This window comes from Eurytemora carolleeae, unplaced genomic scaffold (genome assembly GCF_000591075.1).
Source record: "Eurytemora carolleeae unplaced genomic scaffold, Eaff_2.0 scaffold277, whole genome shotgun sequence".
Classification (NCBI taxonomy): domain Eukaryota; kingdom Metazoa; phylum Arthropoda; class Copepoda; order Calanoida; family Temoridae; genus Eurytemora; species Eurytemora carolleeae.
The window spans coordinates 299,857-312,183 of record NW_019396330.1 but is presented as its reverse complement, the minus strand read 5'-3'; the positions used below and the strand labels follow the sequence as shown (position 1 = coordinate 312,183).

Here is a 12,327-nt window from a genome sequence, read left to right as displayed (position 1 = left end):
TTACCCCCAGGATTCTAGGGGGGGGTATTTACCCCCAGGATTCTAGGGGGGGGTATTTACCCCCAGGATTCTAGGGGGGGGTAAATAACCCCAATAACCCCCCTTATATCCGCCACTGCAGAAACTATCCAAACTACTTAATTTTACCGAAACCTATCCAAACTTCTTTAGTTCACCAGAAACTATCCAAACTACTTTAGTTTACCAGAAACTATCCAAACTCCTTTAGTTTACCAGAAAATATCTAACGTTAAATTAAGATTTTTATGTTTTTGAACTGTGGTATAAAGTCTCAAATTACATATATTTCAACATATTGCATCTATGAAATATTATAGACATCCTGGGCATTGCAATACATGCTCATGAAGGCGGCGCATAATTATTAAGTTTTAGTGGTTTATGAAGCGAAAGTACAATTTTTACCGGTCATTTGAAGTAAATGATTATAAAGTCCATGATATGGAATTTATTTGCGAAACATATATGTCAGAAACTTTCCCAAAAGTTCTACGTTTCATAAGCCTTAATAAGATCTGAAAATCTCCCCCCCCCCCCAGCCCTTTGGAAAGGGCACTAAATTATTCTCAAATCAATATTTGCAGTAAGTTGAATACACCTTAGAATAGATAATATTATCCCCTTTTGCATGTCAGATACTAGTTATTCATTTATAACATTAAGTTCACACATTCTGGTTTGTCATCGTGACTTTCATCTTATTCAACTTAATTCAGATCTTTAGTTTCATTTTATTGCAAAAATCAAGAAACAAAATTATTTTTTTAACGATACAATTATTAGTTGAATTTAGCAAAGGTTAAAGAATTTTTAATGGCCCTTAAAGAGATGTGTTCAATTCATGAGGGTACCCAAATTCTTTGGATGGAGTCTTTGCCAGAAAAATAAATTTTCCAATCCCGATATCTTTGCAAACTGATGGTGGAAACTTCATATTTTAAAATTAGATTATTTGATCTAACAGAATTCACAGATTGATATGTTCAAGGTCTACGAAATTGGGTTGCAAAGATATAGGGATTAGAAAAAACATAGTTTGTAGCAAAGACTCAATTCCTTTAATACAGCTGTGCGAAGTTTAGAGAATGAGCCTAAAATGTACATTCCTTCCAGATAGAACAGTACCACTGTTTTATTGTACAAAGTTTAGAAAATATGTACAAAATATATATATGTACCTCTGTTATTTGGATGAGTGAAGTTTAGAAAATGTGTATACAAAAGGTTATGTTAATAATGATATATATGATCTGCACCTCTGTTGTACTGATCGGATGTTTGGAAAAAATGTACATAGTACTTAATATTTAGATAGAACCGCACCCCTGTTGTGCGGATCGGATTAGTAAAGTTTGGAGAATGTGTACATTATGTACATAATGTTTAGATAAAGCTCTACCCCTATTGTAAGGATCAGATAAGCAAAGTTTGAAGAATGTGTACATAACGTACATAATAATTAGATAGAACAGAATTTCTGTGGTACGAATCAGATTTGCAAAGTTTGGTAAATGTATTGCATAGTACTTTATGTTCAGATATAACAGTAACTCTGTGGTATATATCAGATTTGCATGAGGACATGAGGTTAGCGGGATATAAAATATATACGGGTACATGAGGTAAGCGGGAATTTAAAATATATACGAGGACATGAGGTTAGCGGGGATATAAAATATATACGAGGACATGAGGTTAGCGGGATAAAAAATATATACGAGGCAAAAGCTTAGCGGGGACATAAAATATAACCTCCCGCTCCCCTCTGTGTTAAATTTGCTTCTTCAGGGTTTTTATTTATTTTTTTCATGTGAAAGTTTTTTTCATTTTTGTTTGCTTTGAAGAATGTTAATGGACATTTTAATAAACTTGAACCCGGTTTTAATAAAAAATATCAGCTCTTATTCAGTATGAGATTTAATTCTCTATGTATAGCAACATCGATTATTTGGCAGAATTCTTTTTAATATTTTCACAAATACAAGGTTTAACAGAACTTAAAGCTTGATTTCTGTAGTAAAGAAATTGTATCTTTACCACAAACTCAAATTTTCTAATCCTTATATCTTTGCAACCTGATGGTGTACACCTTTGATATTTCAAACTTAGTTGATGTGATCTAAAGTCTGTGACAATCGGTTGCAAAGATATAGGTATAAGAAAATCAAAGTTTGTGGCAAAGATTAAATTCCTTTGTTCTGAAAAAAATAAGGAACAAGAAAAGATCAAGAGAAGTTCAAAGTTGAGAATAAACATTTTCAAATCCGGTAAAAAGAGTTAGACCTTTTGAAAAATGACAAGAACTTCATTACAATAATTCATGATATGCTTTTTTTTTGCCTTTAGTTAATTACTGATCTTGGTTTCCATTTTACGAACTGTTAAGGGTTTAATTGGGGGAGGGGGTGGGGAATGTGGGATTTAAATATTGAAGGGAATGTTACCGTAATGTTTAAGTGACCCTCCATGCAAAGATAGCAACGCCCGATTTGCACCGGTACCCTTAAAACCTCAATCTGATCAAACATGTGGAAGATAGCGTCGTTTTATCTGACTCGAATTTAAGTGTTTATTTCCGTGAATTTTTACCTTGCTTCTGAAAATCAAGAAAGTGTAAGTCCCTTTTGCAGAGAAAATCAAATAAAAATAAACAGCTCAGATAAATAAAAACATGGACATAAAATTCATGAGTGATCAGACAAAGCTTTCAAGAGTAGCATTGTAAATCAGGCATTGCCATCTTTGCATGGAGGGTCACTTGAAATTACGCTTACAGTCCCTTTAAGGTGCGTTCATCCTGAATTTAGATTAAACAGCTTAATAATGCTAAAATTATTTGATGTTTTTTGCATGCTAAAACTGCATTAACACAAGAATAAGTTATTATTAAAAACAGATCCATTTTATGACATTTAAACCAACTTCACATTCTTTAAAGAAACGTATTTTCTAGATAAATTTTTTGAATAAGAAACAGCAATCTTGAAATAATTATATTTTCTTCACTTTAAAGTACCTGAAAGTTTTAGATTATTCAATACTAGCCGAAGTGCCCGGCGATGCCCTTAAAAAACGCATCTTAGTTAAACAAATTTTGAAAAAAAAAATTTGAATTTTTTTAGCCTTTGTTACCCCGGCCGGGGTTTCCTCAAAAAATGTCAGCCCATTCGGTCCAACTGTTTCGCCGGCTATAGGAACATATGTATATACGAATGTCTTGTTTAATTATATATAGATAAATGTTTATTTTTAATGATTTTGCGAACTTATAATTCCTCCAGTAATTATTTTACCGCGAAAACTAAAATAAGAGAAAAAATAGTTTCTTTTCAATATCACTATGAGCTAAATCTACGTAACTATCAGAAGTCTCAAATTAAAAAAATAAATTGAAGAATATTTGATTCTTCAAATGTTTCATCAAGATTTAGCTTAAGAAAATGCGAAAAGAGGAAGAAAAAATGGAAATTTCTTTATTTGTAAATCTTAAAGAAATGTTCATGGCTTGGCTCCAGATGAGGGTGGATCCAGGATGAGACTTAAATGACACCTGAAATTCTTTAAATATGACATTTTGAAGGTTGCATTTGGACTTAGTATTTAAGAAGGTTTTGATAAGTCATAAATCATAACCGTAGTTTCGATATAAGTAAAGAATTCCATTTAGTCGTTTCTGCTAATTTGCATATGGATTTCTAATTTGATTAGAACTTTAAAGCACTTAATTTTAGCTTTAGTTTTGAAGAAGAATTGGCAAAATTCTCATCGATTTTGCTTGACATTTTGCAACCTTTGGATCAAAGTGAGTTATTTTGTGCTTGGGGTCCAAGTAGTTCAGCTACCTCTCCTATTCATACAATCTGGTTCCAGGTGCATGGAACTATGAAAGCTAAGTGAAAAAAGTTGTCTCTAAAGGGACTGGTGGTTAAACCTGTGGTATATCGGATACGCACTGAACATTCTATTTATGAATTAATGTGTTCTACCTTGTATCATCTTGTTTATTTACCAACCCTGAGCTGAAAACTTTAGAATAGTGGATATCGAGATTAATGCTTGATCTCCTCTTTTTCTTAATCTCCAGATTAAATAGTGATTGTTCTCCTCTTGTTATTAATCTCCAGATTAATTTACCTATCGGGATTAAGGATATTCCATTCTAAAGTTTTCAGCTCTGTAGAAATAAAAAATAAAAGATCTGTGGACGGTTCAGGGAGAAAATTGTTTCAGTAACTTTATTTTAAAGTTAGTTTATTTTGGGCAAATTTTGTCAGTTTATTGGAAAAACAAACTTGTTTTCTTGCAAACAATATATATATTGTTTGCTATAAGTTATACCTCTAATAAATACAAGGAAAAGAGGGTCGAGGGGATGAATCCTTGATGACAGTTGATTAATTAATGTTTATTTTGTTTAATCTTTTTTTAAATAGGAGTTTCTATCATCTTATGTCCTGTCTGGTACTCTTTATCTTGTATCTGTCTAGTCCTGTCTGGTACTCTTTATCTTGTATCTGTCTGGTCCTGTCTGGTCCTCTTTAGCCTGTATCTTGTATCTGTCTGCTTCTGTCTGCCCCCTTTATCGTGAATCGTATATCTGTCTGGTCCTGTCTGGTCCTCTTTATCCTGTATCTTGTATCTGTCTGGTCCTGTCTGACCCTCTTTATTCTGTATCTTGTATCTGTCTGGTCCTGTTTGGTCCTCTTTATCCTCTATCTTGTATCTGTCTGGTTCTGTCTGACCCTCTTTATCCTGTATCTTGTATCTGTCTGGTCCTCTTTAAACCTCTATCTTGTATCTGTCTGGTCCTGTCTGGTCCTCTTTATCCTCTATCTTGTATCTGTCTGGTCCTGTCTGGTACTCTTTATCCTCTATCTTGTATCTGTCTGGTCCTGTCTGACCCTCTTTATCCTGTATCTTGTATCTGTCTGGTCCTGTCTGACCCCCTGTATCCTGTATCTTGTATCTGTCTGGTTCTGTCACCCCTGTATCCTAGATTCCCTAAAACTGGTATCCCCTCCTCCCTCCCTACTCCACCGGATAGAGATGAGTTTCCGAAAATATTTCAATTAGCGGAAACTTAGCAGAACTCCCTAACTATACTAACTATACTCTATACAGGGGTTCAAACTCTTCACTATCTGCTATGTGACTCTATACCCACATCAAGTACACATTAAATTCAAAGATCATAATATATATGTTAACAATGTTTGTAACGAACTAACTACTAAGTTAATTTCGAATAAATTACATTCAATGTTATCTTTAATTCCATGGTTTCCATGTGGTTTCCGCTCCACATTTTTTATCATCCTTTACAGGTTTCCAGCTGGGAAAATTCACGTTTTTTTGTCAAACTTAATCCTATTCATGGAATGTAAATTGGGATTAATATTAGCCTTGTAGAATGTAAAAGTTAGATCAAACCATCGGCAAATATTGCGTAAACAAGCCTGATATTGATCTAAGATTACGAACTTTTATCTAGAGTCTTTTTAACCTTTGTTGGATACTTTTAATGTATTGTTAGATCTTTTATTAAATACCATCTTTTATTACAGAATTTAACCTTTGTTGGATACTTTTAATGTATTGTTAGATCTTTTATTAAATACCATCTTTTATTACAGAATTTAACCTTTGTTGGATACTTGTAATGTATTGTTAGATCTTTTATTAAATACCATCTTTTATTACAGAATTTGTTACTTTACATGTTTTATGTTTGTGTTCATTTCTTTCGAAAAATTATCATTTGTTTAAAAAGTTTTCGCCTGAACATGTTATACTCTAATACCTTTAGGTATTTGATAAATCAAACTACTTATTCTCTTGGATGAAGTTTTTAAAAGTTTTAACCATCAGGTTGCAAAGAAATGCTTCAAATTGTTCATCTATCCAAGCTCTGTCAATCTTTCTCATCTTTCCTATAAACCATATTTTAGAAATATTTTCATCATCGAGAGAACATGGCGGTAGGATGGAGGGTGTAGTAGGGGATCTCAAGGGGAACAAGATGAAAGAAAGAGATAAAATCTGTATTAACATATTTCTATATTTGTATTCAACTAGTGTTTCCATTTGAAAACTTTAAAAGATTATAAAATCAATTTTGTCAACAGTTTTCTTCCAGATGTATCTTCAACTCCTATTGCACAAAGGAAATTTTCAATTATATTTCAAGTGACCCATTATTTTAACAGAGCTGAAAACTTAAGAATGTGATATCCTTAATCTCGATCGGTTAATTAATCTGGAGATTAATAACAAGAGGAGAACAAGCATTATTTAATCTCGAAATTAAGAAAAAGAGTGGATCAAGCATTAATCCCTATATCCACCATTCAAAAGTTCCCAGCTCAGAATGATTCACTAAATTACTCGTTTATTCTTTATTTCAGAAACGATCCTATACGTTAATCATTAAGGGACTGTATGCGTAATTTCAAAGGATTCTCCGCGTGCACAGATGGCATTGGCCGATTTACAACGGTACTCTTAATCCTTATCTTATAAATGATGTGGAAAATATTACCGTTTTTATAGTGTAAAGGTGTTTATTTCAAATCATTTCCATATTTTTTCCTGCAGTAGAAATGCGCAAGTCACTATTGTAGAAAAATCTGTTTTCATATCTATAAACATAGCTATCTAATTCGTACTTGATCAGACAAAGCATTTAAGGGTACCATTGTGAATTGGGCATTGCCATCCTTGCCTGGAGGTTCACTTGAAATTACGCTCACAGTCCCTTTAACCTAGTCCTATATTCTGTTCTTGAAAATTGAATTATAAATTATAAATTAAATATTCTCCCTCCTCTCCTTAAACTTTTATTTTGTATAAAAAGTCTGGGGTTGTCCTTCAAAAGTTTAATTTAGGTGTTAAATTGACCAAGTTATGGTTGGTTGAATTTCTAGCAGATTACATCGAATTCTAATCTTCCAGTTCATTTCCTTAGCTCCCCTCACATACACATATAATTAATATTCAGTCTAAACTTAAACATAGGTTTTAAGGGATTTTCAAAGAGTATTAACCTTCCATTTACAGTTTACATTCTGATTCACAACGGATCCCTGTACAGTTTGTCTGAATAAGGTATCTATCTGAGAGCCGAAAATATTGCTTGTTTTCATCAAAAGTGACTTCTAGATAAATAGATAGAAAGAAGAAACGGGCGCAATTAATCTTTTTTAACGACATATATATAAAATATATATAAAAGATTATATATTTTCGTTATTTTTACACATATAAAGAGGGTTCTATGTGAATGAGATATGTTACTCTGTAAATATATATTTTGAATAACGTCGATCTTTCTTTTAATAACTAGTGAGGAGTACGTACTACGTATATTGAAGGGCTTCATCTGAACCTTAATGGGTATTTTCCTTTAAAGTTACTTAATATAAATTTTCAAATTTAGATTTTTTGTTGTAATTTTTTGTATTGTATTATTCCCTAATTTAAACAAATCTATGTCTACAATCTATGGATCAATATGTTGAAGTAATTTTTCTAAAAACTTTTGTTATTTGAATTTTTTAACCTTTTGGAAACGAAAGCATGAGAGAAGGGAATCAGACAACCATAGTTTTTTTCTACGATTAACTCAGTACAGTTATAATAGTTCACTAGTGCAGTTAATACATTTTTAATCTGAAAACAAATAAATTTATTTTTATTGCAAAATGAGATACATTATAGGATAGGACAATGGAGAACGTAGGATAACCCACAAACTTGGATACAGAATATATACAATACATAGTAGCATGCAGTACAGATAAGGATACAGTACACAGTAGGATACAGTAGAGAGTAGGATACAGTAGAGTAGGATACAGTAGAGTAGGATACATTAGAGAGTAGGATACAGTAGAGTATGATACAGTAGAGAGTAGGATACAGTACACAGTAGGATACAGTAGAGAGAAGGATACAGTATAGAGTAGGATACAGTAGAGAGTAGGATACAGTAGAGAATAGGATACAGTAGAGTAGGATACAGTAGAGAGTAGGATACAGTAGAGAGTAGGATACAGTACAGAGTAGGATAGAGTAGGATTCAGTATAGAGTAGGATACAGAAGAGAGTAGGATTCAGTAGAGTAGGATACAGTAGAGAGTAGGATACAGTACAGAGTACGATACAGTACAGAGTAGGATACAGTACAGAGTAGTATAAAGTACAGAGTAGAATTCAGTAGAGAGTAGGATGCAGTACAGAGTAGGATACAGAAGAGAGTAAAATACAGTACAGAGTAGTATACAGTACAGAGTAGGATCTAGTACGGAGTAGGATCTAGTACGGAGTAGGATACAGTAGAGTAGGATTCAGTAGAGAGTGCGACAGAGCACAGAGTAGGCTACAGTAGAGATCAGGATACAGTAGAGAGTAGGATACAGTATAGAGTGGGAAAGAGCCCAGAGTAGGATACAGTAGACAGTATTAAACAGTACAGAGTTGGATTATAATAAAATTCAAGTAGAACAAAAAGCCTAGATTTTTAATCTATTTTGATTGCATTATTTATTTAATTAACAATTTGTCATTTAATGCGATCCCAGTTTTGTAATTAAAGTTTTCTGTTTAAATATTTATATTTTCTCAGAACCATTCAAACGATCAGCAACTGACATTTTCAAACAGAATTTAATTCTGGGAATATGTATTTATATATAAGATAAATTTGTTTGATTTTAGTTAGGTTTTATACTGTTTTGTTTAGGGTTTAGGCTGGCTGGCTCCTGGTACAACACTACGGGAGATTGCTGCAAATAAGAATAGTGTACTGAATCCACCAGTTTTAAGAATAAGGTAGATTTTATATTAAGAATAATGTACTGATTCCACCAGTTTACTGAATCCACCAGTTTTAAGAATAAGGTAGATTTATAATAAGTGTACTGAATCCAACAGTTTTAAGAATAAGGTAGATTTTATATTAAGAATAGTGTACTGAATCCACCAGTTTTAAGAATAAGGTTAATTTTATAATAAGTGTACTGAATCCACCAGTTTTAAGAATAAGGTAGATTTTATAATCAGAATAGTGTACCGTATACACCATTTTTAAAAATAAAGTAGATTTATAGTAAGAAAAGTGTACCGTATCCACCAGTTTTAGAAATAAGCTAGATTTTATATTAAGAATAGTGTACCGTATACACCATTTTTAAGAATAAGGTAGATTTTATATTAAGAATAGTGTACCGTATACACCATTTTTAAGAATAAGGTAGATTTTATACTAAGAATTGTGTACCGTATACACCATTTTTAAGAATAAGCTAGATTTTATATTAAGAATAGTGTACTGAATTCACCAGTATTTATGAATTTGGTATATTTTAAAGTAAGAATAGTGAATCCACCAGAGAATAAGGTAGATTTTTTAGTAAGAATAGTGTACTGCATGCACCGTTTTCAAGAATTAGGTTGATTTTTTAGTAAGAACAGTGTATGTACCGCATCCACCAGTTTTAAGAATAAGGTAGATTTAATAACAAGAATAGTTTATTTATACCCCATTTTTATAATAAGGTAGTTTATATAAATTTAGGCCTGCAGGGCGCTTCGTGCCCCTCTTTCTATTTTTAGTTTTCTTTGTTGCAGTTCTATCTGCAAACCTTAATACGTCGTAGATTTCAAAGTCATATAAACAATAAAAATTTCGCTGATTTTACTATTTTTATCGTTTTATATCTAACAATTTCGGATTAGAATCTAATCGAAAATAATTGGATCGGGTAAAAATCTTAATTGTTAGATACGACTGCTTGTGTTTAAGAATAAAAGTAATTTTTTTAATGATAATATAGGACTAAGAAATAATGTACAATATGGTTTTGCAACTGAACATCTGAACATGAACTGTACAGGTTCAAGATCCCTGGTTGGCGCAGTTCAGGAGGAACGAAATGTTTGCGGCACATAGATCCAGTTGCTTTCAGGTCAGCCATCCCACCCTCTTATCCTTCTCATTATCCCCATCCTTGGCTTTAACTACCTTTATTCTTACTTAACCTACTAAAATATTATATTTTATTTGATTTCGAAAACAGAATTAAAAAACTTAAATCTAGAGATTACGATTAAACCGAAGATGTCTGTCTAAACTTTGAAGTCGGTGCGCCCGGTCTGAAAGTTAATGCATTTTTTTTAGCTGTTTGGAGGGNATATATAAATTTAGCTTGTCTGTTTGTTTATTTGTTTGTCCCCCATCTTTCTCCCACCTCCCCACTCTCCAGGAAAGCTTGGAATTTCAAAAAGATGGTTTCGGAGAAATCTCTAACAGGTTTCGTAGAAGCCAGCTTTGACTAAAATTATTTCCGAAAATTCTCTGAGTTTGCTCAAATCCACTTTTAGCTAGTACAATCTCTTTATAATGTACACTGTACAGCACAGTATAAACTACACTGTACACTGTACAGTACAGTATAAACTACACTGTACACAGTACACTGTACAGCACAGTATAAACTACACTGTACACAGTACACTGTATAGCACAGTATAAACTACACTGTACGCTAAAACACAGTATTTATTGTACTTTTCACTGTATAGAACAGTGTAGAAACTGTACTGTACTGTACTGTACTGTCTTATATATTCTTCGATTGTCTTCGATCAATTCATTGTTTTAAACCTGGGTTTGAGGTTTACAAAACTAACAAGCTATTACAATTAAGAACAAATATTGCTCGAAGTAAGATATTTCTCTGGTATTTCTAGATATTTCTATGATCAAGTTTGGACTAATATCTTGTATTTCTAGATATTTCTATGATCAAGTTTGGACTAATATCTTGTATTTCTAGATATTTCTATGATCAAGTTCGGACTGATTTTGACAAGGGTAAAGTTTGCAGCAGAAAACATAGGTAAAAACCTTATTCCAGAATAAAAGTTTGGTTTTCATTTCATAATCAGTCGGGTCAATATGTCCACGCGTTCTGTGTGTATCGCGTGACACTGATACTTCACTGCCATTGGTGGAAATGTTATCCACGTGATAAAGACGATCATATTATCAAATATATCTATAAAAAATGAACAAATAATGTATTCTAATTATAATAGAAGTGTACCTTAGCTGCTTATGAACCTCTGAGTTATTGTCATTTTTCAGATTCGTTGCGTATTTGCTAAATATGATCTGTTTATAACTTTGATTCTTATACCAAATCTCAAATATATAAGATTTGGTATAACGTTGACACAGTTTAATATCAATTTCTTGAGAAAGGAACATCAGATAGAAGTCATATAGGTCGCGATCAACTCCTAAAATGTTTAAGGTTTCAGCCTATACCCCACATTATTTTTCCTTAACAGCCCTTTTAAGCTTGCTTACATGTCGTCTTCTTCTTCCACAGTTTTATGGGTCTCCCTGCACTAAAATTATTTGTTGTTTAAATTTAAATGTTTTACAGTGAACGAAGTGAGAGGTGGTGGGCTGGACTTTTACAAACTGGAGGCAGAGACAGGTAATATGTTAGTAAAAATCCAGGGTGTGTACCTTCTCTAAAAATCTGCATTCCCCCCCCCCCCCCCCCCCCCCCCCCCCGCCCTTTTAAATGACCGTTGATATTGAGCTCTTGTTCGAATGCAATCGTCTCAATTATTAAATTGCAAAATTAAAGAAGAAAATAACTATTATTCCAAGGACTCTTGCAAATTTTTCCTTCATATTTAATTTCGAAAACTTATTTCTCTGTTTAATTTGAATACTTTTCTCCCCCCCCCCTTTGAAATTTAATTTTAATTAGATTTAAAGGTGAGTCTTCTTCTTTCTTGACACATCCACCCAAACACAATTTGTAATTTTCTTTTTCTCTTTTCATTTTTAAACTTCCTTTTAAATATTTAATTTTAATGTCTTTTCATCTTGAAACTTATGTTTTGAACTTTATTTAAATTCTTTTTTTAATACATTTTTTGCTGTTTTATTCAGTATTTGTTTGTCTTTAATTTATCAATTTTCACAATTTGCAACGGTACCCTTGAAAGCTTTATTTGATCTAGTATGAATAAGACATCAATGTTTAGAATTTTGGAAACTGGAAGAAGACTATGAAAAAACATTTTTTTCTTTTTTACACTTGTCTCTAAAACAGTTTTTCATATTCATATGTTCAATTCAAATGTTTTTTTTTTATCAGAAATGTTTTATTTAGAAATTAAGTTGAACTTGTGAAATTATTTTGAAATGAGATAAACTTGTAATATTAAATGTTGAATTTTTTAGCCTATAACACCCCCCGGCCACCCCTGAGTGTCCACAAAAAA

The 12,327-nt window shown here is 32.4% G+C and overlaps 1 long non-coding RNA gene across 2 annotated transcripts; it reads left to right on the top strand.

Annotated features, from left to right (window-relative positions):
* The first annotated feature begins 6,997 nt into the window (after nucleotides 1–6,997).
* On the top strand, nucleotides 6,998–11,529 carry LOC111701069 (uncharacterized). Of its 2 annotated transcripts, none has more exons than XR_002765140.1 (5): nucleotides 6,998–7,125; nucleotides 8,762–8,850; nucleotides 9,915–9,986; nucleotides 10,857–10,919; nucleotides 11,472–11,529. It is a non-coding gene; the product is annotated as an uncharacterized LOC111701069 (long non-coding RNA). The 2 variants fall into 2 exon arrangements; XR_002765139.1 differs by lacking the exon at nucleotides 6,998–7,125 and adding an exon at nucleotides 7,389–7,413.
* The last annotated feature ends 798 nt before the right edge of the window (nucleotides 11,530–12,327 follow it).